Here is a 26,135-nt window from a genome sequence, read left to right on the forward strand (position 1 = left end):
AGTACACAGTTGTTGCCATATACATCTGTTTTCTTGTGGGCATTCACAGTAAACACAAGAAGCCCAATAGAATCAATCGAGGACCATACTCAACAGGACAGTCAAACCACCCACGTGCAAAGATGAACAGACTATGGAAATGCAAAAAGAAAGAAAAATAAGAAATAAGAACAATAGTAATGCATAAATAAGCAATAAGTATCATGAACATGAGATTAAGTCCTTGAAAGCAAGTCCATAGGTTGCAGGAACAGTTCAGTGATGGGGTGAGTGAAGTTATTCCCTTTGGTTCAAGAGCATGATGGTTGAGGTGTAATAACTCTTCCTGAAACTGGTGGTGTGGGTCTTGAGGCTCCTGTACCTCATTCCTGATGGCAGAAGTGAGACGAGAGCATGGCCTAAACAGTGGAGGCCATTGATGATAGGTGCTGCTTCCTGCAACAGTGCTCCATGTAGATGTACTCAATGGTGGGGAGGGATTTACCCATGATGGACTGGGTTGCATCCACCTACTGTTTGTAGGCTTTTCCATTCAAGGCATTTTCACATCAAGCTATGGTGCAACCAGTAATATACTTTTCACCACACATCATTTGAAGTTTGACAAAGTTTTAGGTGATACATTGAATCTTCACAGACTTCTAAGAAATAGGGGTGCTGCTGATATTCCAGATCAGGGGAACAAGAGTGTGACAAGACCGCTGTGTCTGAACACCACAAAGAGTTTATCATGAAACACAGATTCCGCCTTTTGTCTCTCTGTTTCAGCACTTCGGTCCATTCAGTGTATCGAGAAACCTCCGGGTCTGATCTCCGAATCTGGCATCTTGAGTTAGCCATATCTCTGCGAAACACACAACGCAGCAATCCCTCAATTTCCTCTGATATGACAATCTTCCCCTTAGGTTCTCAAACTTTTTCTCCAGCGACTGTACATTTACTAACAAGATACCAGGCAGAGGAAGTTTCATGCTCTACTCTGGCTGGGAATCCTTCCCTCCTCCCACACTTCCATCCATGGTGATGAAACTTTGTCTGCTTTAAGGTGCTGTATCTGCATTTTGAAAGTTAAATCTTTCAAGTCTAATAGTAAACTAATAGCAAAGACACCAGTAACGGCAACTAAAAATGGGTAAACAATATCCAAAGATAAAAATGCGATCAATTCCTGTCTTATTGGCCACAGTCACACACCTACATCTACAAAGCTCCATAATTTATCTGCCCTTTCCTCAGCTTACCTGCAGTTGAAACTACCATCCTCTGCAATTAGATTCTTTAGATGTACCTATTTTAATGTTTCCCCCCCCCCCCCACCGCCAGGTTGACCTCCCATCTCCCAGCTTTTACGAGCATGTGTTGACATGATTTTGCGCGGTTGCCAGTACCAAAGACATTCCATATTATTGAAAGCTTTCGGCAGCCAGTGAGCCTGGAGGTGTCAAGGTTGTGTGCCAAGGGAGAGGCCCTGAGCTTCCATTGGCTTTGCTGATGACCTGGGATCTGGCATCTCAGTGGAGGTTTGCATCCCAGGTCACAATAGAAGAAGCAGGGAGGTCCGGGGCCAAGTGGAATCCAAATTTTCCACAGAATCCATTCACCCATCATCCAGTATGGAATCACCTTGTTTGCAGACACTTGTATGGCACTGTCACTTTTTACTGCCATCTCTTCCTCTGATCCTACAACTCTTTGAGATTTCTGTACCTTTCCTATTCTGGCTATTTGCACATACCCGTGCTTGGGCCAGTGACTCCTGGGTGTGCTCTACTCAGTGACAACAATGGATAGCCACAAGGCGTTGCTATTGATTTTAAAGGCTGCCTACCTACGCAAAACCGACCCGTACTGCCTTTAAGGTAGTTTCTTCAGTAGAACACTCAGGAATACTGGGAAAATTGAGTTCCCTGGAGGTCAAAGAACTCACTCACTCCACAATAATCTCACTAATTATTATTTCAGGTGGGTGGCTATTTTTTTGATGATTCCACAACATTTGCTGCATTCATTAGTCCTGCACTAACTAACATCAAATTCTCCAATTTCTGGTCATTTCTTTTTCTGTTCTCCATTCTGGTTCCCCTCTTACTAAGTCTCTTCTCCTCCTCTGCCCATTGCCTCCCTCTGATGCCCCTCCTCCTTCCCATTCTTCCACGGCCCACTGTCCTCTCCTCTCAGCTTCCTCCTTCTTGTACTACATCACTTCCACCTATCCCCTCTCAGCTTCTTACTTCATCTCCCCTCTCCAGCCACCTACCTTCCCCCTCAACTAGTCTCACCTATCACTGGCCAGCCTGGACTCCTTCCCATCTCTCCACCTTCTTATTCTGGCTTCTACTCCATTCCTCTTCAGTCCTGATGAAGGCTTAAGGCCCAAAACATTGACGGTTTATTCCCCTTCACAGATGCAGCCTGATTTGCTGAGTTCGTCCAGTATTTTGTGTGTGTTAATTAAAGTCAGTCAAGTTTATTCTCATATACAGTACATTATCACATATATACACAGGTGTAATGATAACCTTACCTGTTGCAGCTTTATAAGTATGTAGCATCAGATAATCAGTATTCACAAAAAAACTTAAATTAATTGTTATGATTTTTACAAAAGAAAGGACAAAAAGGCAGTATCCATCATTAAGGACCCCCACCTCCCAGGACAAGCACTCTTCTTATTGTTACCATCAGGTAGGAGGTACAGAAGCCTGAAGGCACACACTCAGTGATTCAGGATCAGCTTCTTCCCCTCTGCCATCCGATTTCTAAATGGACATTGAAACCATGAACACTACCTCACTTTTTTAATTTGTTTTTGCTCTACTTATTTAGTTAGTAAAATAGTTAAAATAATTAAGTAGTGTAGAAACAGAAATAAAATATATTTACTATAATTCAGTTATTTTTTCTATATTATATATTGTTTTGTGCTGCTGCAAAGTTAACAAATTTCATGTCATATGCCAATGATATTAAGCATGGTTCTGATTCCGATTTGAACAAAAAGAGAAGTAGTTCATTATGTCCAAGTGTTGTTATCATGGGATAGTAATTAGGATTGTGCAGGTTAGTTCAAAAACAAATGAGTTGAAAGGAAATAGCTGTTCTTGAACATGGTGGTGTGGGACTTCAAGCTTCTGACCCTTCTGCTGATGGTAGCTACAAGAAGATAGCATGGTGGGGACATGTGTCTTATCAGGATTCTGCCGATGGTCAATCATGTACATATTGGGAACCTCCAATAATTCTATGTATGAATATATTCATCAATTTCCAGACCCCTTGTGTCAATTCAGGGCACAATAGACTGCAGAAGCTGGAGTCTGGAGCAACACACTGGATGCTAGTGGATCAGATAGCACCTGTGGTAGTGTTTCTGAAGGGTATTGGACAGTTGATCCTTCTCGACCCTAAACGTAGACTGTCCATTTCCTACCACAGATGCTGCCTGACCCAATGAGTTCCTCCAGCATCTTGTGTGATGTTCTTGTGTTAAGTCGCTTTCTGTTGTGTAGAATTTGTGTAGAATCTCAGACGTTATGCTAATGACCATCGGTCTTTACTTACAGTGCCGCAGCTTACTGTTTCAAAATTTGTATGCATCGATTAAATTCAATGAAAGTGGCTTAAAGTTCTCATTCATATCAGTGGTTTCAAGATTAATTATATGGCTGAAAATGGCTCTCTGCTCCCTAATGTTCAAAGTGATAAGAAAGAGGGCAAACATTTGTTCAGTAGCAGCTTTATTGTCCATTTAATCACGCATATCTGTGATTTATCAGTTACATTTCACATCTGATGTCTTCAAAGCTCTCCACAATCCACAGAGCTCAAAGCAAACCTGAGAAATTCAGGGCCCATCTGAATATATACAGCTGCAGCAATATTCAATCAGCTTAATGCCAGAGAGAATATTACAGTTCACCCTCTGTGACATTGCTCTTCCTTTATTATTTCAAACTCATAGCCATGAATTCTCCAAGACAACTGTAAAGGCAGCACTACAGGTTGCAGCGGAGAAGGTTGAACACCAGCAAGATGGAATTTTTTTGTTTAATTTTTCTTTTTCTTTCTTATTGCACAGTTAGAGCAGTGGGGATTTTGGGCAGGATTGTGAAATGCTTCTCTTGCGGGATGAGGGAAGGCAGGGAGACCTCTGGTGTCCCTGACAGCCACACCTGCAAGAATAGCACCCAGCTGCAGCTTTTTTTGGATTGGAGCTGGAAGTGGATGAATACTGGATCATTCGGGAAGTTGAGGGGTTGATAGACTGGACAGACAGGCTGGTAGGTACACCCAAGATGCAGGGTACAGATTACTGAGTGACTGTCAGGAAGGGGAAAGGGGATAGCAGCCAGTGCAGAGTAACCCTGTGGCCGAAACCCTCAATAGGTATACTGCTTTGGGTACTGCTGGGGATGACCCTGCAGAGGAAAGCCACAGCAGTCAGGTCTCTGGCATTGAGTCTGGATCTGTGGCTCAGAAGGGATGGGGGAGAAGAGGTGACCTGCAGTGATGTGGTAAACTATGTGTATACCTGTCTGCACACGCCCCCCCCCCCCCCCCCCACTGACTGCTCCTGTGGCTCCTCCCACCGACCCCGGTATAAAGGTGATTGGAGCCACAGATCCTTCCTCAGTCTCCAGGATGTTGTGTGGTGGTCAATTGCTGCTTGTTCTTTCTCCCAGCCAATAAAAGCCTATATCTCGCCTCACGTCTCGGAGAGTTATTGATGGTGCATCAGGTAGATTCATTAGTTAGGGAACAAACAGGAGGCTCTGTGGATGAGAATGATATTCCCGAAGGGTGTGCTCCCCCTCCCCTGGGTACCAGAGTCAGGACATCTTGAATCAAATGCATTCTTAAGTAGGAGGGGGAGCAGCCAAAGTTTGTGGTCCATGTCTGCGTCTGTAGCAATGACACAGGTAAGAAGAGTAATGAAGTTCTGCCATGTGAGTTCGGGGAATTAGGTGCTAAGTTTAGGACAGAGCCTCCACTGTTGTAGACTCAGGATTGCAACCTATGCCTTGTGCTAGTGAGGCCAGAGAAAGGAAGATCGTACAGTTTAGCAGATGGTGAAGGAGATGGTGCAGGAGGGAGAGCTTCAGAGTTTTGGATCATTGGGCTCTTCTACAAGGAAGGTGAGACCTGTACAGAAGGGATGATTTGCACCTGCCACTCTAGTTGCAGGCCCACCCCCCCGTTGTATGAGGAGGGGATAGATTTAAGATGGAGTTACAGGGAGATGGGAACCAAAGCACAGGAGCAGATAGTGGTGTGTTCGTGGGGTAAGATGATGTTATGCATACATAAAAATTCAGGAATTGAAAGATCCAGCACGCTAGGACTAAGTTGTGTATACAGTCAACTCCAGTTAATTGGGACGATTATTTATTTGGGACAATTCTTAAAGAAGAAAAACAAATTGAGAAAATAGCCAGGATTCTCTTCAAACACGAGGAAATCTGCAGATGCTGGAAATTCAAACAACAACACACACAAAATGCTGGTGGATCACCAATTTGAAGGGATCACCAATCATCTTGAATGTTACAATGAAATGAAGATTTGGAGGATCCAGTTGTCAAAGGCATTGAATGAAGGCAGTCCATTATCTACACTCAGTGTCTGCATCACTTTTGTTCACTTGCAGTCAATCAAAAGGATGTGGCAGCTTGTTGGATGTCTGTTGTATCTGACAGTGACGGTGTGTGGGAGAAGTTTTTTTAAGTGGAAAAGCATTGCACTGGGACAGTTCCACGATCTCGACCTCAGAAGTCTCGGTCCAGTGGTATGAGTAGTCATCGTAAACTGGGGTCTTCCTTGGTTGCAGTGGATAACCATGACTTCTTGTGTCCCTTTGCTCTCTGTGTAGCATCGCACAACCACGTCTGACAGAGCTGACTTCACATGCCACCAGGGCAGGCGTGGCCCTGTTTCACTGGGGTATGAAGCCTGCTAGCTACCCACACTTTATTTAGCCCACCTGTTGAAGCAGTGTAGCTGGTGGTCACAGACTGTTACAAGAAACACAAGTTTGTGATAACAGGTGACTTTTATCTTTCTTTCTTATCGGCTGGGGCTGTCATACTGTAAAAGAGCTGAAAGGGAAGTTTGTCAAATGTCTGTATCTAGTGATTGTAATGCCATTAGTTTCAGGGTAATTATGGAGAAGGTCCTTGGGTTGAGATTCTAAATTGGAGAAAGGCCGGTTTTGATGGTATCAGAAAAAATCTTTTAAGTGTGGATTGGGTAGGCTGTTTTCTGGTTAGTGTCCTTGATAAGTGGGAAGTTTTCAAAAGTGAAATTCTGAGAGCACAGAGTTTGTATGTTTCTGTCAGGAAAAAAGCAAGGATAACAGATTTGGGGAACCTTGGTTGTCAAGAGATATTGAATTCCTGGTTAAGAAAAAGGAGATGTATGGCAGGTATAGGCAGGCAGCAGCAAATGAAGTACTTGAGGAGTATAACAAATGCAAGAGAGTACCATAGAACATTACAGCACAGAAACAGGCCTTTTGGCCCTTCTTGGCTGTGCCAAACCATTTTTCTCTCACTGACCTGCACCTGGGCCATATCCCTCCAAAACCCTTTCATCCATATACCTGTCCAAGTTTTTAAATGTCAAAAATGAGCCCGCATTCACCACTTCATCTGGCAGCTCATTCCACACTCCCACCACTCTCTGCATGAAGAAGCCCCCCCCATGTTCCCTTTAAACTTTGCCCCCGTCACCCTTAACCCATGTCCTCTTTTTTTTTCTCCCCTAGCCTGAGTAGAAAAAGCATGCTTGCATTCACTCTATCTATACCCATCATAATTTTATACATCTCTGTCAAATCACCCCTCATTCTCCTTCGCTCCAGGGAATAAAGTCCTAACCTATTCAACCTTTCTCTGTAACTCAGTGTCTCAAGTCCCGGCAACATCCTTGTAAACCTTCTCTGCACTCTTTCAACCTTATTAATATCCTTCCTGTAATTAGGTGACCAAATCTGCACACAATACTCCAAATTCGGTCTCACCAATGTCTTATACAACCCCACCATTACACTCCAACACTTATACTCATTACTTTGATTTATAAAGGCCAATGTACCAAAAGCTCTCTTTACAGCCCTATCTACTTGTGATGCCACTTATAGGGAATTATGTATCTGTACTCCCAGATCCCTCTCCAGACTCTGGATTGGGGATTACCAAACGTTATGTGGTTTTTCTTGTGTGGTCTGTTTTGTCGTGTGCTTTTTTTGTGATATCATTCCAGAGAATGTTGTCTCATTTTTTAACTGCATTGCATTTGTGGTTTCTAAATGACAATAAACTGAATCTGAATCTCTGTTCTACTGCACTCCTCAGTGTCCTACCATTTACCTTGTATGTTCTACCTTGGTTTGACCTTCCGAAGTGCAATACCTCACACTTATCCGCATTAAGCTCCATCTCCATATTTCTGCCCATTCCTCCAACTGGTCCAAATCCCTCTGCAAGCTTTGAAAACCTTCCTCACTGTCCACTACACCTCCAATCTTTGTATCATCAGCGAATTTGCTGATCCAATTTGCCACATTATCATCCAGATCATTGATATAGATGACAAATAACAATGGACCCAGCACTGATCCCTGTGTCACATCACTAGTCACAGGCCTCCACTCAGAGTGGCAATCCTCCACCATCACTCTCTGGCTTCTTCCATTGAGCCAATGTCTAATCCAATTTACTACCTCTCCATGTACACCTAGAGACTGAATCTTTCTAACTAACCTCCCATGCGGGACTTTGTCAAAGGCCTTACTGAAGTCCATGTATACAACATCCACTGCCTTCCTTTCATCCACGTAACTTCCTTGAAAAACTCTAATAGATTGGTTAAACATGACTTACCACGCACAAAGCCATGCTGACTGTTTCAAATAAGTACCTGTTTTCCAAATACTTGTAGATCCTATTTCTTAGTATTCCTTCCAATAATTTACCTACTTCAGTACTTCTGAAGGGAAACAGGAGGACTAAAAGAAGGCATGAGGTTGCTCCAGCACATAAGGTGAAGAATAATCCCAAGGGCTTTTACAGATTTATTAAGAGTAAAAGGCGAGCAAGGAGCAAAACTGGTTGTCTGGAAGATCAGAGTGGTCATCACATGTGGAGCTGGAAGAGATGAGGGAGATTTAAAATGTATTTTTTTCTGTGTTTATTGGGGAGACAGACACAGAATCTATAGAAACGGGGCAATGCAGCAGTGAGATCAAGGACTATATACAGACTACAAAGGAGGAAGTGTTTGCTGTCTTGAGGCAAATTAGGATGGATAAATCCCAAGGTCCTGACAAGGTCTCCCCCGGACACTGTAAGAGGCTAATGCAGAAATTTCAGTGGTCCTCGCAGAGATACTTAAAACCTCTTTAGCCACAGGTGAGGACCAGGAGGTGTGGAGGATAGCTAACATTGTTACTTTGCTTAAGAAAGGCTCGAAGAATAAGCCAGGAATTAAAGTTGGTGAGACTGACATCAATAGTGGGTAAGTTATTGACAGGTATTAGAAACATAGAAAACCTACAGCACAATACAGGCCCTTCAGCCCACAAAGTTTTGCCGAACATATCCCTACCTTAGAAATTACCGGGCTTACCCATAACCCGAGGAAATCTGCAGATGCTGGAAGTTCAAGCAACACACACAAAATGCTGGTGGAACACAGCAGGTCAGGCAGCATCTATAGGGAGAAGCACTGTCGACATCTCGGGCCGAGACATCGACGGTACTTCTCCCTATAGGTGCTGCCTGGCCTGCAGTGTTCCACCAGCATTTTGTGTGTGTTACCCATAACCCTCTCTTTTTCTAAGCTCCATGTACCTATTCAAAAGTCTCTTAAAAGACCCTTTCGTATCCGCCTCCACCACTGTTGCCGGCAGCCCATTCCGCGCACTCACCACTCCCTAAGTAAAAAAAACTTACCCCTGACATCTCCTCTATACCTACTCCCCAGCACCATAAATCTGTGCCCTCTCATGGCAACCATTTCAGCCCTGGGAAAAAGCCTCTGACTATCCACACAATCAATGCCTCTCGTCATCTTGTACACCTCTACCAGGTCACCTCTCATCCTCCTTCATTCCAAGGAGAAAAGGACAAGTTCACTCAACCTATTCTCATAAGGCATGCTCCACTATCCAGGCAACATTCTTGTAAACTCCTCTGCACCCTTTCTATGGCTTCCACGTCCTTACTGTAGGGAGGCGACCAGAACTGAGCACAGTACTCCAAGTGGGGTCTGACCAGGGTTCTATATAGCTGCAACATTACCTCTTGGCTCTTAAGTTCAATTCCATGATTGATGAAGACCAATTACACCATGTGCCTTCTTAACCATAGAGTCAACCTGCGCAGCTGCTTTGAACGTCCTATGGACTTGGACCCCAAGATCCCTCTGCTCCTCCACACTGCCAAGAGTCTTACCATTAATACTTCATTCTGCCATCATATTTGACCTACCAAAATGAACCACTTCACTCTTATCTGGGTTGAACTCCATCTGCCACTTCTCAGCCCAGTTTTGCATCCTATCAATGTCCTGCTGTAACCTTTGACAGCCCTCCACACTATCCACAACACCTCCAACCTTTGTGTCATCAGCAAACTTACTAACCCATCCCTCCACTTCCTCATCCAGGTCATTTATAAAAATCACGTAGAATAAGGGTCCCAGAACAGATCCCTGAGTCATTCCACTGGTGACCGACCTCCATGCAGAATATGATCCATCTACAACCACTCTTTGCCTTCTGTGGGCAAGCCAGTTCTGGATCCACAAAGCAATGTTCCCGTGGATCCCATGCCTCCTTACTTTCTCAATAAGCCTTACATGGGGTACCTTATCAAATGCCTTGCTGAAAACCATATACTCTACATCTACTGCTCTTCCTTCATCAATGTGTTTAGTCACATCCTCAAAAAAGGGATATTCTAAGGGATATTAGTATTTAGATAGACAGGGACTGATTAGGGATAGTCACCATGACTTTGTGTGTGGTAGGTCACCAATCTTGTAGAGTTTTTTGAGAAAGTTACCTAGAAAGTTGATGAAGGCAAGGCAGTGGATGTTGTCTACATGGACTTTAGCAAGGCCTTTGACAAGGTCCCGTTTGGGAGGTTGGTCAAGAAGGTTCAGTCGCTTGGCATTCAAGATAAGGTAGTAAATTTAATTAGACACGTACTTTGTGGGAGAAGCCAGAGAGTGATAGCAGAGTGTTCCCCTGCATGACTGGAGGCCTGTGATCAGTGCTGTGTCTGTTGTTTGTGATCTACATTAATGATCTGGATGATAATGTGTTTAATTAGATCAGCAAATTTATGGATGTCACCAAGATTGGGGGTCTAGTAGACAACTAGGAAGACTATCAAAGCTTGCAGTGGGATCTGGACCAGCAGGAAAAATGAGCTGAAAATGGGAGATGGAATTTAATGCAGACAAATATGAGACGTTGCATTTTGAGAGGATAAACCAGGGTAGGAAATTACATGGTGAGCGGTAGGGCACTGAGGAGTGTGGTAGAACAAAGGGATCTGGGACTACAGATCAATAATTCCTTGAAAGTGGTGTCACAGGTTGATTGGATTGCAAAGAAAGCTTTTGCACATTGGCCTTCATAAATCAAAGTATTGAGTACAGGATGTTGTATAAGACACTGGTGAGGCCCAGTTTGGATTATTGTGTGCAGCTTTCGTCACTTACCTACAGGGAAGATGGAAATAATAATGAAAGAGTGCAGAGAAAAGTTACAAGGGTGTTACAAGGACTTGAGAAGCTGAGGTATAGGGAATAGTTGAATAGGATAAGACTTTATTCCTTAGTGCTTAGAAGAATGAGAAGAGATTTAATAGCGTAAACAAGATTATGATGGATATAGATATAGTAAATGCAAGCAGTCTTTTTCCACTGAGGTTGGATGAGGCTATAACTAGACATCATGGGTTAAGTGTGGAAAATGAAATATTTGAGGGTGAGCTCTTTCACCCAGAGGGTGGTGAGCATGTGGGACGAGTTGCTAGTGCAAGTGGCGGATGCGGATTCAATTTCACAACTTGGGAAATTTGGATAGGTAAATGGATGGGAGGGATATGGAGGGCTGTGGTTCCGATGCATGTCAATGGGACTAGGCAGTTTAAATAGACTGACATGGACCATATGTGCTAAAGGGCCTTTTCTGTGCTGTGGTGCTCTATATCTTTATAACTCTAAATGCAATCCTTTCAGTATGAGCCACTTATTGAGACCAAGTAACTACAAACAATTGTACTCTAATCAGGAAATGGTCTCAGCGTTGCATCATCCCGACCTTTGATGGTTACTGTTTTATAGAATCTATGCCCATGCTTCCACCCACCCCCAGCACTTCATCCACCCATTAAAAAAACTTCACGCATGAATGGAGTTCCTTTCTTCTGTTTATCAATTCCAGCAGCCAAAAGAATGTCATTCCAAGTATGTACTGCTTTCTGAAGCTAACCCCAGATATAACTTTCTATTACCGAGGGGAAAAACCAGAGTTTATTGTTCACCTCAAAGTGCCCTTAGGAAGATAACAATGTCTGTTATGTTTTGTTACTCCAGAAATTGATCAAAAGAACATGGGAGCCCAGCAATAAAGTGCCTACTTCATTTTCCTTTACTGAGGCACCCACATATGATGTGGTGGCATAATAAAGCCATAAGCTATAGGAACAGAATTGGGCCATTTGGCCCATTGCTCCAGTTTTCCTCTCAGCCCCAATCTCCTGCCTTCTCCTCATATCCCTTCATGCCCTGAGAAATCAAGAATCTATCAACTTCTGCCTTAAATATACGTAGACTCTGCCTCCACAGCTGCCTGTGGCAAAGAATTCTACAGACTCACTACTCTCTGGCTAAAAGATATCTCTCCTCTTCTCAGTTCTAAAAGGATGTCCCTCTATTCTGAGGGTGTGACCTCTGGTCTTAGACTCTCTCACCATAGGAAACATCCTCTCCACATCCACTCTATCAAGGGCTTTCCCTATTCAATGGGTTTCAATGAGCTCCCCTCATTCTTCTGAATTCTAATGAATACAGGCCTAAAGCTGTCAAGTGCTCTTCATATGACAAGCAAATCATTCCTGGAATCATTTTCGTGAACCTCCTTTGAACCCCCTACAGTTTTAGTACATCCTTTCTAAAATGAGGGGCCCAAAAGCTTCTCACAACACTCCAAGTGAGGCCTCACCAGTGCTTTATAAAGTTTCAACATTACATCCTTGTTTTTATATTCTAGTCCTCTTGAAATGAATACTAGCATAGCCTTTGTCTTCCTCGCCACAGACTTGATCTCCAATTTATCCTTTAGGGAATCCTGCACAAGGACTCCCAAGTCCATTTCCACCTCAGAATAGTTACGATTCTGAGATCTGATCATTTCCAATGTATCCTCGTTCAGGCAAAATTGTTTATGTCATGTGTAACACTCCCCAAAGTACATCACAACAAACAAAATCCATTTGAACCACAGTTGCTGTTTCCTTTTTGGGGGTGAACAGTGTTGTTAGATACCTAGAATTCCTAAAGAAGAAAAGAATGCAGGGTGTGCCATCTTGATTAGAAAATTGTTCAATTTTTTAGAGAAGTGCAATATTGTGGAAATTTTAAAAATTGTATAGCATGCTTAAATGTTCCTGAGCTGCTGCTCTAGGCCCATCCTTTAGTTTCTTTACTTTTTTCACCTTATACCCTCATCTCTCCTGTCAATCAGTGTCCCTCTCCCCCATTCTTCCCATTCCCAGGTCTTCCTCTTTTTGACATTGACCTGGGCCTGGAAGTTTACCAGTGGGGGAAAAAAAGAACACTGTACAGATGGAAACGGTGTGAACCAATTTTGCACATTTCTGGTATTTAATGCCAGATACTAATATTGGGTGACCTTTTCAGCACAGCATTTCACCTTACAGGGTTGTTTCCCTGGAGTGCAGCTCTATCAGTCAATAGTAGCAGTAGTGTAGCACCCAAACTTCCTGTCCACCGAGATTTACTTTCACATTAATCCAAGTTGTGACTTGTGCAGTTTGCAAGAGATCCAGCCTCGAATTCTGACAGCATAATTAAAAGGGCCCAATGCATTTCTCCTACCCAGCTCTCTACACAAGCAAACCTCAGTTAAACTGCTCCAAACTGGGGCGTGGGTTCTTGTCATCACAACATTTTTTCCAGTAGGGCAGGTCGGCCAGAAGAAATTCTGCAACAAAGCTGCGAACTTCCCTGCTCCAGCATTTCCAGCATCTGCAGATTTTCTCTTGTTGACCTTTCATACTCATTAGAGTAGAAATTACCATAATAGAAGAGGAAGGCAGCTTGCAGCAAAGATGGTATTCGACATCTTTCTGTCTAAAAATACAAACCACAGGAGGAATTCATCTGGTTGGGCAGTGTATGATGAGGGAAAGGAGTTGCTAATGGTTGAGCTGAAGACCCTGAATCAGGACTGGGAGTGGAGAAGAAAGCTAGCGAGAACAAAGAGAGGAGGATGGGTGAGATGGGGAGAGTAAATGATGGTGGACAGAAGAGGGGTGAAGAACGATGAGCAGTAGGAGTCAAGTGGGTAAGAGGGAATAGGTGGGTGATAGGAGTAAAATAGACAAGGGAAAAAAAGTAGATAGAGAGCCAGGTGGAAGGGCTGGTGAAAGTGGAGATAGAGGCTGGAGGGTGATAGATATGTGGGCAAGGCTTACCAGGGCTGGAATCTGATCAGTAAAGAAGATGATGATGGGAAACATTAAGGCAGAGGTGAAGAGCCGATGAAACCAAAGTGGGGGGGATCTGGTGCAAGAAATGTGTGGTTGATGAAACCAGGAGATGGGGGGGGGGGGTTGTTGATGGGAGATAAAAATGGGTGATTGGGCTGAGGTGGGTGAGGTTATGACCTCAGAAAACCTTAAGCTCACACAGGCACCTGCACTGGTCTGAGAGTAAACATCAGGGTGACCCTGTTTCAGAGAAACCTTTCCTCAATAACCTTTCAGGCCCTCTGTGCTGATAAATGACCTCACTGTTCAGAACAATTCAGTCCCGCTTATCTATGGAGCCAATCAATAACATTCTGGCAGATCATTTCCCTCAGAGCCAGTTTCCCTCACTCTCCCCATATCCCTAGGCTCCATTAACATCTCAAAATCTATCAGACTCCTGTTGTGAATACACTCACTGTTTGAGCTTCCAAATCTCTCTTGCGCAGAGAATTCCCAAGGTACACAATGGTCAGTTAAACCATTTCTCCTTATCTCCATGCTGAACGGGCAGCCACTTATTCTGAGATTGTGACCATTGGTTCCACCCATGCCCACCAGCGGAAACACCTACCCTGCCAGTGAGATGACTTCTCATTCTTGTAAACGCAAGAGTGCAGGACTAGTTTGCTTAGCCTAGCCTCAAAGAAAAAATCTGCCTTTTTACTTCATGGTTGCCCTGCAAAATTCAATAAAATGTTTTTCCTTGTCTCTTTTGTTTAACATGCTTGGCGTTGTGAGGGCATTGCATATTAGTAGACTAATGTGAATGAATGCAACATGAATAGTTAATAGTCTGTGCCCACTTTGCTGTGTAGAATTTGCCCAAAACAATGCAGATGCACAAGATTAGTTATTATAATACACATTCATATACATTGTATAGAAACTCTAGCTCTCTACTGAATACAAAGCAAGTTAGTTCAGGATACAGCTCTAGCTATAAAAACTTGCTAGATGCTTTGTGGCTCAAATACTCCTTGTATCTCAGTTTGGACAATGTTCAGAGTTATTGAAGCACACTCAAACACTGCAGATTTCTGTGACATATGGTAATCTTAATGAATTGAATACATAATGTTTCACAGATGTGGTTTTTGACTCAATAAGATAAATGAAATTCATAATTTTTAACTGCTTAAGCACTGACAGTAAATGTTACTATTTTAAATATAACTTGAATAAAGTTAAGTAAATTGGGAGTGCATTAAATTGGCATTATTTATAAAGTCAGAATTGAGAGGGTGGTTGCAGACTAATAGCACAATAGAGTGTGGATTCCGGTATAACTTTCAGAAGTGAGCATGTTTTGTTTATAGACATGGAGAAATGTCATTCTTGTCCATGCTTTCTTCTGGAATGATGGTTGTAAACTATTCATGGGAATTCCAACAGCCTCCTGCTAGAAATTCAGTGGAACTACTAGAGTACTTGGGGATTCACTTGGGCCAAGATCTCATAGTTTCCAGGAAGTTCTGACCCAATTTGGAAGAGCTCTAACCTTTGGTTGTTTCCTCCAAAGCTCATGGTGGGTGGGGAGAAATGGATAGGATTCAATGCACAGGCATCTCCCACTTTACTAATTCAGTGTGGATTGGCCTTGTTTACTGGAAACCATGTGTGACCTGTTAGATGAGGAATGCATCTTGCAGGTGCATTCTTATGAGCAGAAAAGAACTCACCATTGAAGTCTTGAAACAGCCAAGTGACTTGACACCCAAAGTACCATTGCTCAGAAGTTCATACTCCATTGTTGGTACTTAAAGTGTAGTTGCAGCAAATCTACTCTCCCTCCAAAATCCGTTCCATTACAGGACACTAGTACTGCTACAGAGTAAGCCAGATGATACTTAATTTACCTAGTCGCTCGGAACTCTAGCCTTCCAACTGTTGAAAGTGAATTCATTTCTGGACATCGAGACACGTTCTGTGAAATGGGGGAGAGTCAAGAATTTAATGATAGTTCTGTGAATTGCTTTCCAGATCCTACACCATCTGACGTGGTGCCAGATCCAAAGTTCAGAGTGCTTTGTGAGGCAATGATTTTTAGTCAGCAAAGAGGGAAGCTAAGATAGCTTTTGCAAAACTTATTTTGTTGTTTAATCTTTTTACTTCCTTACATCTTCATAGTCCACAATTTTGTTAAAAGTATTTTATATTTTTAATGATTCACTGCTTTAGATTTTAAATATCTATCATTGACAGCTGATACGGCTAACAAAGTGTTGCCCCTCCTTTGCACGTTGTAAATGGTGATTGGGCTTGTTTTGGGATGAGATCTCTGCATCTTATTGGCCAGAGCCCTTGCCGTTTCACTGTGGGATGCAAAGGTTGGTCCGCCACACCACCCAGCTAATGGCTGATGTGCAGGGAATGCATTAGCTATTCCAAGTGTGGGCACACCATCACATGAAGCAGTCCCAGTGTGTTCAACGCCAAGAGTGGAAATGAGTATCTGGGCAGAAAGACTTTACTTTTGCGTGCACCCATTTCTGCCCTTTATGCTCAATAAGGGTAAGAAGTCCAGATGAAATGGGGTGAAGCAATTTGTTTTCTGTTACCAGTCAGTGTCAAAACTGTATTGGACTTAATTAGCTGAACAGCCTAGTCTCTTCTAATCCTGGGAGGAGTTGGTGGGGGAGAACTGCAGCATATAGGCTCACAAGAACCAGTCAGATTTTCTGCCAAAGATAGAAACTGGGAACTGGACAAGATGACTAATGCTAACATTAAACAGGTAGGCCTAACGTAAGATCAACTCTGGGGTCCTTGCTTATATTGGAACAGCACACTGCCAAGGCCTGCTCTCCATCTCTATTTTGTCTTGTGAGGAAGAAGGGAATTACAATTCTGAGCTGCATTTGAAAGGCAACGTCCCTTATCAAGGCTGTGTAGAAATAGCAACGTCCAAAATGGCTACTGTTTCTCCCGGCTGAGGATGCAACCTGCAACAAAGAGATTTAGGAAGCAATTATATGAATCTGTTCTAGTTTTGAATTCAATCTGTGGCGATTTTTGTTGTGTATTTAATATTTCAGTAACATTGTAAATATGTTGTTTGATTAAGAATGCCTTGTTTTCATAATTCATTATGGAATATATGTAAAAGTACATGAATAGCATTTCATTATGCCACCACATCATCAGGAAATGCCTCACCAAAGTAAAACAAGGTCCCCAGCTCCCATGTTTTTTCTTTCAATTTGTTTAATGTTTAGGAGTTACAAAACATAACAGGAAGTTTTTTTTTTAAAAACTGAGATGATTACCAACCTGTTGAAGCACAAGACATGTTCTTCAGAAGGAGGAAAGAGAAGTTCAGGTTTAAAACAAATTGCAACAAATGTTTCTTCGGAAGGGGGAGAGAGATAGTCAAGTTTAAAAAAAAGTCAGAAAACAGACAAAATGCATGGATTCATAAACGGAGAGTACCAAGCAATAATACTAAATAAGTAAAAGCAGAAATGGCTGGCTACATCGAAAAGATAGTCATTCAAATGTTCACTAAAAATGGCTGGAATATGTACCAGGAATACCAGTTCCCCTATTTTTATCAGTACAAAGGTGAATTTGCCCTTGACAGGGGTTGCCTTATGTGGGGATTGAGAGTTGTTGTAGCATCCAAGCTGAGAGCTAAAGTGTTGGAGGAGCCACATGCCAGCGATCAAGGTGTAGTCAAAATGAAAGTGTTGGTTGAAAGCTTTGTCTGGTGGCCTGGGATAGATCAGCAGATTGAGCAGCTTGCCATGCACTGTTTGGGATGCCAACATGTCCAGAAGATGCCTACAATGCTCTGGCAGATGATTTGAGTGGATTTTGCGAGACCACTCAAGGGTAAAAATTTCATAGTCTTAGTGGATGCAGCTACAAAGTGACCAGATGTGTTCCCAGTAGCCTCCACTGCAGCCTCACAGGCTGCCAATGTGTTGAGAAGCCTCTTCTCAAGGACTGGTGTTCCAGAACACTTAATCAGTGACAATGGATCACAGTTTGTTGTGGAACAGTTTCAGTCATCCCTAAAAATGAATGGAATAAGACACATTACATCCGCCCCGTACCACCCAGCTACAAATTGCTTTGTGGAAATGTTTGTCCAGAGTCCAAAGGATGTACTGCGTGCCATGTCAGTAGAACACCCTACACTAACGCTGAATCTCCTGCGCTAACGCTGCAGCACACTCCATAGCCAACAACTCATGAGCTACGCTGTTCCTGGGCCATTCCTTTCGCTCACGCTTGGATCTCCTCAAACCCAATCTCACAAGGAGTATGTAAGACAAACTGCTGTGAAAAATTGAGTGCAATTCTGTCCTTACAGCTTTGCAAGTGCTCACTTTTGATCACCTCTGTAGACCCTTGCCAGGACTGCTTTTCCAGGAGTGAAACTTTTCACCTCCTCGTTTGATATCCACTATTTGTCCTGCATACTCTTTCTGAGTTTGGGTTTGAGGAGATCCAAGCGTGACCGCAAGAGATGACCCAGGAACGGTATCGCTGGTGAGTTGTTGTTTATGGAATTTGCTGCATTGTGGTATTGAGGGAGGAAATCTGTGAGCTTCTGGTTCTGTGTCAGTGTAGAGAGTTCTGCTGATGTTGCTCGCAGTGCCTATTTTAGAGTCTGCAAAAAGATTTCCATTTGTAGCTGGGTGGTATGGTGCAGATGTAATGTGTCTCATTTCATTCATTTTTCAGGAATCAGAATCAAATTTAATATCACCGACATATGTCATGAACCTTGTTAACTTTATGGCAGAAGTACAATGAAATACATGATAAATATAGGAAAAAGCTGAGTTACATTAAGTGTGTGTGTATGTATATATATATCTTTTAAATAGTTCAGTTAAAATACATAGTGCAAAATAGCAGGAATAAGCATGGTAATGAGATAGCATTCATGGGTTTAATGTCCATTTAGAAATTGCATCTCAGAGAAGAAGCAGCTCTTGAATGTCTTGAATGACTGAGTTTGTGTCTTTAAGCTTCTGTGTCTCCTTTCCGATAGTAACAATGTGAAGAGGGCATGTCCTGGGTGTTGAGAATTCTTAATGATGGACATCGCCTTCCTGGGGTTCCACTCCTTGAAGACGTCTTGGATACTGTGGAGGTAAGTACCCATGATGTAGCTGACTGCATTGATGTTTCTGTAACGTTTCAATCTTGTGCAGTAGCCCCCCACCCCACCACCATACCAGACAGTGATGCAGCCATTCAGAATGCTCTCCACATTCATAGAAGTTTCCAAGTGTTTTAGTTGACAAACCAAATCTCCTCAAACTCCTAATGAAATATATCTGCTATCTTGCCTTCTTTATAGCTACATCAATATGTTGTGTCCAGGTTAGGATTGATACTGTTCCATAAGAAGCTGTGGTCCATTGTCATTGACTAGGTGTCCTGGCACACCAATCCTTGAGAAGTCCTTCTCAACACATCAACAGTGTGCGAGGTTGTAGTGGAGGCTATTGGGAATACTACTAGCCACCTTGTAGCTGAATCCACTTCTATGAAGAAATTTGTGCCCATGATGGCCTGGCAAAATCCACATGAATCCTCTGCGAGGGGAATGTAGGCCGTTCCCAGGGATGGAGGGGCATTGCTCTTGGCATCCTCTGGGTATGTTGGCATCCCAAGTGATGCATGGTGAGCTGATCAATGTGCTGATCTACCCCAGGCCATCAGACAGAGCTTTGAACCAACGCTTTCATTTTGACCACGCCTAGATGACTGGCTTAGACAGCAGCTCTTCCAACACTTTAGTTCTCAGCTTGGATGCTACAGCTCTCAATCCCCACATAAGGCAACCTCTATGAAGGGCAAGTTCATCCCAACATTGGTAAAAATGGTGGAACTGAAGGTTCTGATGCACATTCCAGACATTTTGGGTGCCCATGTAAAATTGAGACAATGTGGGGTCTTCTCTGTTTCCCCTTGGATCATCTCTGCTGTAATAGAGAAACTAATTAAGTATACCACTTTGAGCTGCAGTGACCAGGTCTATGGTCCAGAGTCTGGTACTGTGGCTCAGAAGAAAAGAAGAGTGAAGAGGACTGCAGTGGTTACAGGAGATTCCATAGTTTGAGGAGCAGACAGGAGATTCTGTAGGTGTGATAGAGACACCGGGATGGTATGTTGCCAAGGTCAGGGATGTCTCAGATTGGGTGCATGACGTTCTAAAGGGGGAGGGTAAGCAACCAGAAGTACATATTGGCATCAATGATGCATGTAGGGAAGATGAGGAGTTCCAGAAGCGGTACGTTATGGAGCTAGGTAGAAAGCTGAAAAGCAGAACCTCTAGGGCAGTAATATTTCGATTGTTGTCCTGTGGGGGTAAGAATAGGATGATTTGGCAGATGAATTCGTGGCTGAGGAACTGGTGCAAGTGGCAGGGGTTCAGATTTCTGATCATTGGGATATCTTCTGGGAGAGGTACGGTCTGTACAAAATGGACAGTTTGCTGCTGAACCCAGAAGGGAACAATATCTTTGCAGGTAGGCTTACTGGAGCTGCTTGGGAGGGTGTAAACTAATTTGGCAAGGGGCTGGGAAAAAGAATGATAGGGCTGACAGTTTACAAACAGTGAGACTGCTAGGAAAAACAGGATGATGATAGGGCAAAGTTGCAGTCACTGGGATGTGCTGCAATATAAAAGAGGGACAGAATTGAAAAGGTGATGACTCAAGATGTTAGATTTGAGTGCACACAGTATCTGAAATAAGGTACAGTGGTGCTAGAAAGTTTGTGAACCCTGTAGAATTTTATTTATTTCTGTGTAAATATGACCTAAAATGTGATCAGATTTTCATGCAAGTCCTAAAACTAAATAAAGTGAATGCACTTAAATAAATAGCACAAAAACATTATACTTGTTCATTTATATATTAAGAAAAATGATCCAATATTACATGCATTTGTTGGAAAATAGTATGTGAACCTCTGGGGTAATGCCTTTTACAAAAGCTATTTGGAGTCGGGTGCTCCAGTCAATGAGATGAGATTGGAGGTGTAGGTTGTAGAGGTGCCCTGCCCGATAAAAAAAGACACACAAAATTAGGTTACTGACAGAGCCTGCTCTTCTCAAGAAAGATCTGTTTATGTGCATCATGCCTCGATCAAAACAACTGTTAGAGAACCTTAGAAGAAGAATTGTAGAGTTGCATGAAGTTGAAAAAGTCTACAAAAGCATTTCTAAAGACCTGAGTGTTTAACAGTCCACAGAAAGAGAAATTGTCTACAAATGGAGGAAACTCAGTACTGTTGTTACTTTCCCTTGGAGTGGGCATCCAGCAAAGATCACACCAAGAGCACAACTTGCAATGCTGAAGGAGGTGAAAAAGAACCCAAGGGTAACAGCAAAAGACCTGCAGAAATCTCTAGAACTTGCTAAAGTCTCTGTTCATGTGTCCATTATAAGAAAAGCACTGAACACAAATGGTGTTCATGGAAGGACACTAACGTGGAAACCACTGTCCTCCAAAAAAAAAACATTGCTGTATGTCTGAAGTTCACAACAGACCACCTGGATGTTCTGCAATGCTTCTGGGATAATGTTCTGTGGACAGATCAGACAGAAGTTGAACTTTTTGGCAGATTATGTTTGGAGGAAAAAGGCACACCAACACCAAAACCTCATCCCAACTGTGAAGCATGGTGGCAGGTGCATTATGGTTCGGGGCTGCTTTGCCGCCTCAGGGCCTGGACAACTTGCAATCGTCGAGGGAACAATTAATTCAAAACTGGGTCATGACATTTTACTGGAGAATGTTAGAGTAGCAGTCCATCAGCTGAAGCTTAATAGAAGTTGAATAATGCAGCAAGACAATGATCTGAAAGATAAGAGTGAATCAACATCAGAATGGTTTAAAAAGAAGAAAATTCATGTTTTGGAATGGCCGGGTCAAAGTTCTGACCTTAATCCCATAGAACTGTTGTGGAAGGCCCTGAAGAAAGCAGTTAATGCGAGGAAGCCCACCAACATCCTGGAGTTGAAGCAGTTCTATAAGGAGGAATGGTCTAACATCCCTCCAAGCCAATGTACAGGACTAATCAACAGTTACTGGAACTGTTTGGTTGAAGTTATTGCTGTACAAGGGAGTCACAGCAGTTACTGAAGGCAAAGGTTCTCATACTTTTCCCAACAAATACATGAAATATTGGATCATTTTTCTCAATAAATAAATTAACAAGTATAATGTTTTTGTGTTATTATTTATTTGTGTTCTTTTATTTTAATTTTAGGACTTGTGTAAAGATCTGATCACATTTTAGGTCATATTTAGACAGAAATAACACAAATTCTACAGGGTTCTCAAACTTTCTAGCACCACTGTAGGTGAACTTGTAGCACAGTTACAGATTGGCACGTAAGATGTTGTGGGCATCACTGAGTCATGGCTGAAATAAGATTATAGCTGGGAGCTTAATGTCCAAGGATACACATTGTATCCAAAGTACAGGCAGGAAGGCTGGGAGGGGAGGCTGCGTTGGAAAAATATGAAATCAAATCATTAGAAAGAATTGACATAGGATTGGAACGAGTAGAAATGTTGTGGGTTAGGCTGGGAAACTGCAAAGGTAAAAGTACCCCAATGGGAGTTATATATAGACCTCCAATCAGTAGCAAAAATGTGGTTTACAAATTACAATGGGAGATAGAAAATCCATGCCAAAAGTGTAATGTTATAATAGTCATGGTGGATTTCAATATGCAGGTAGTTTGGGGAAATCAGATAAATGCTGGATCCCAAAAGGGGGAGTTTCTAGAACACCTGCTAGCTGGCATTTTAGAGCAGCTCATAGTTGAGCCCACAGGGGATCAGCTCTTCTAGAATGGGTGTTGTGCAGTGAACCAGAATTGGTTAGAGTTCTTATGGTAAAAGAATCATATGATCAAATCACGCTGAGATTTGAGAAAGAGATGCTAAAGTTAGATGTATCAGTATTACAGTGGAGTAAAGGAAACTACAGAGGCATGAGAGAGAAGTTGACCAGAATTGATTGGAAAAGTACACTGGCAGGGATGACAGCAGTGCAGCAATGGCTGGAACCTTTTTTTTTGGTTGGCTGCCAGTGATGTGTGGTGTTCCAGAGGGAACTGTGTTCGGACCTCTTTTTACATTATTTATCAATGATTTGGATGAAGTAATAGATGGTTTTGTGGCTATATTGCAAATGATATGAGGATAGATGGAGGGGCAGATGGTGTTGGGTAAGTAGAGAGCTACAGAAGGACTGAGACAGATTAAGAGAAATGGACAAAGAAGTGGCAGATGGAATATAGTGTCAGGAAATGTATGGTCATGCACTTTGATAGATGAAATAAAAGGGCAGAATATTCTCTGAATTGAAGGAGAATTCAAAAATCTGAGGTGCAAAGGGGCTTGGGAATCCTCATGTAGGATTCCCTAAAGGTTAATTTGCAGGTTGAGTCAGTGGTGAGGAAGGCAAGTACAGTGTTAGCAAGGATGTGATTTTCAGGCTTTATAAGTCACTGGTAAGGCCTCATTTGGAGTATCATATGCAGTTTTGGGCCCCTTATTTAGAAAGGATGTGAATACATTGGACAGGGTTCAAAGGAGGTTCATGAAAACGGTTCTGGGATTGGGTGGTTTGTCATATGAAAAGCATTTGATGGCTCTGGGCCTGTACTCAATAGAATTTAAAAGAATGAGGAGGATCTCATTGAAACCTGTTGACTAGTGAAACCCTTGATAGAGTGGATGTGGAAAGGATGTTCCCTATGGTGGGAGAGTGTAAGATCAGAAGACACAACTTCAGAATAGAGGGTAGTCCATTTAGAATAGAGATGAGGAGGAATTTTGTCAGCTAGAGAGTGATGAACCTGTGGAATTCATTGCTACAGGCAGCTGTGGAGGCCAAATCATTGTGTATATTTAAGGCGGAGGTTGCTAGATTCTTGAATCATCATGGCTTGAAGGGATACTGGGAGAAGGTGGGAGATTGGGGATGAGAGGGAAATGCATCAGCCATGATGAAGTGGCAGAGCAGACTCGATAGATCAAATGACATAATTCTGCTCCCATATTTATGGCTTTATGGTCCTATCGACATAGTTTAGCATCAGGGAGAATACCTCAAGAGGAGGATCCCCTTTTCCAATTTTTCAGTTATTTCCTTTTTCAGGGGAAAATGGGTTAATCCATCAGCATTTCCATAATTAGTCGACCTCTTGATTTTGATCTTGTAATTGTGTCCTCCAAGATACAGACCCAGCTGTGCATTTGTGCTACTGTTGTTGGTGGAACTCCCTTTTGCGAATTAAAAATGAACAGTAGTTGTTAATGGTCAGTGATGAGGGTAAACACTCTCCCATTCAGGTTAAAACATTTTGCACCACAAACTAAATTCAAGGCCTCTCTGTCAATCTGTGCTTAAATTTTCTCTGCAGCAGTAAGAGATCATGATTCAAATGCTATGGAGTGCTCACTTTCATTACTCATAGCATTTGACATTACTGTACCTATACCATAATGTGAGGTATTACAGGCAAGCTTCACTGGACGATGTGGATCATAATGTGTGAGCACAGTGTCTGATGTCACAATTCTCTTCACCTTTTGGAAAGCCACCTCACACTGCTTTGTCCATTGTCACTTCTTCCCAATCTGTAGTAGTGAGTTCAAGGGGTGGAGCACAGTAGCCAGGTTTGGCAGGAACCTGTATTAGTAATTGACAAATCTTAAAAAGGACCACAGCTGTGACACATCCTTTGGCCTTGGTGAATCCACCACTGGTTGAATTTTCTCAGCACCCGTGCATCAATGGTGTGACCACAGTAAGTGATGCTTGATTAAAAGATTTCATGCTTGTGCATCATGCTTTGAGTCTATAATCTTTTTAACACTGATGTGAAATTTTGGAGATGTTCCTTGTCATTCAGGTGCCACTGTGCCTAGGGAGCCTTGCAGCACCTGGTCCATAGTTTTCTGCAAGATTGCAGGTGAAGATGCTACTCCAAAAACAAGTCTATTATAGCAATAAAGCTTTTTGTGAGTGTTTTTGATGAGACTCACTTTGGACTCTTCTTCCATCTCCATCTGTAGGTAGGTCTCAGCTAAGTCCACTTTGCTGAAGTGTTTCCCTCCAGAAAGATTTGTAAAGATATATTCTATCCTGGGCAAAGGGTATCAATCTTTCTGTACTGAGTTGATATTGACTTTAACATTGCCATAGATACTGCAGCCAGTTTTTTTTTGGATTCTGGGACTATCGGTGTTACCCACAGACTGCACCCAACCTTGGAAAGAGTTCCTTCAGTCCCCATATGATCTAGCCCACTGGCTACTTTCCATGGATGATATAAGGAAACATAATTCATTTAAATGGCTTCAGTTTAGTATCGTTGAAGTGCCATTCAAATTCATTTTGTGCAATGACTGAAACTGCTGAGCTAGTGTCCAGTTTCATTTTAATTAATTTGCTATTCACTTCTGGTGTAAGCCATATTACATGTCTCATGTTAGTGTTCACATTGTATATCTCAGGGCTACTCAATATTTTGTCAATCTCATCATTATCAGATTTTTCATTAACAGCCTGCAGATTTTCACACCACAGACATATTGGCTCCTGTTATTTACTTGGTGTTGTTTTAAATCTATATTTCAGATACTCCACACTATACTGTCTACACTTCTTTTCTGTTTGGTCTGCATCTGCTATTTTCATTATGGATTAATAAGCACGCACAATCACCTATTGTTTGTCCAAACTCAACCACTGTGATCAGTAAAGGAGAAAGTTATTACATCATCATTGCTAAGGCAAAACCTGACTCTGCCTGAAGATACATAAAGGAAGGCAGCAGTATCTCAGTTGGGCTATAGAGAAATGCGACCAAGATCAGTCAAAAGGGGCACATTCTGATCTTTACCTTATTGAATGCCATACTCTGATTCACAGGAATTACGTCACTGTGTTATTAGAGTAGGGGGATCTTACTAGCTAACATTGTACTACAGTAGTGAATGGCAATACTGTGTGGGCCAGGACCAGAAATAACATGAATTCTTCAGTTCAGAGGTCTCATGAGATGCCAAATACAGAAGTGTCACATTGCTTTTCAACAACTATAAATCGCTTTGAGCAAAGTCTAAGAGATGAGGCAATTACGTGATCATTGTAATCCATTATGAGGCACAGAGGGTCAATTACTTATAATAAATAACTAATTTCTTAAATTAAATCTGTAATCCATCAGCTGGCTCCTTGCTACCAAGTACCCCCCCACCCCCTTTATCTTTATCGTCCCTTTAGAAACACCCACCATCCCCAACGGTGTGATATTGCCTGACCTAGGAACTACTACTTTAGGGGGAGAGAGACTCAACT

General features: G+C 42.4%; 1 protein-coding gene across 3 annotated transcripts in view; it reads left to right on the plus strand.

Annotated features, from left to right (window-relative positions):
• LOC132392716 (SPATS2-like protein) overlaps positions 1-26,135 on the plus strand; it is a 219,685-nt gene that overhangs the window by 73,998 nt on the left and 119,552 nt on the right. For 2 of the 3 annotated variants that reach the window (XM_059966992.1, XM_059966993.1), the window contains one exon: positions 18,790-18,891. The exons of the other annotated variant lie outside the window; for it this stretch is intronic. The gene's annotated coding sequence lies outside the window, so the exon portion shown is untranslated. The remainder of the gene's footprint in view (positions 1-18,789; positions 18,892-26,135) is intronic. 3 annotated transcript variants of the gene reach the window in all.

This window comes from Hypanus sabinus, chromosome 4, assembly GCF_030144855.1.
Source record: "Hypanus sabinus isolate sHypSab1 chromosome 4, sHypSab1.hap1, whole genome shotgun sequence".
Taxonomy (NCBI): domain Eukaryota; kingdom Metazoa; phylum Chordata; class Chondrichthyes; order Myliobatiformes; family Dasyatidae; genus Hypanus; species Hypanus sabinus.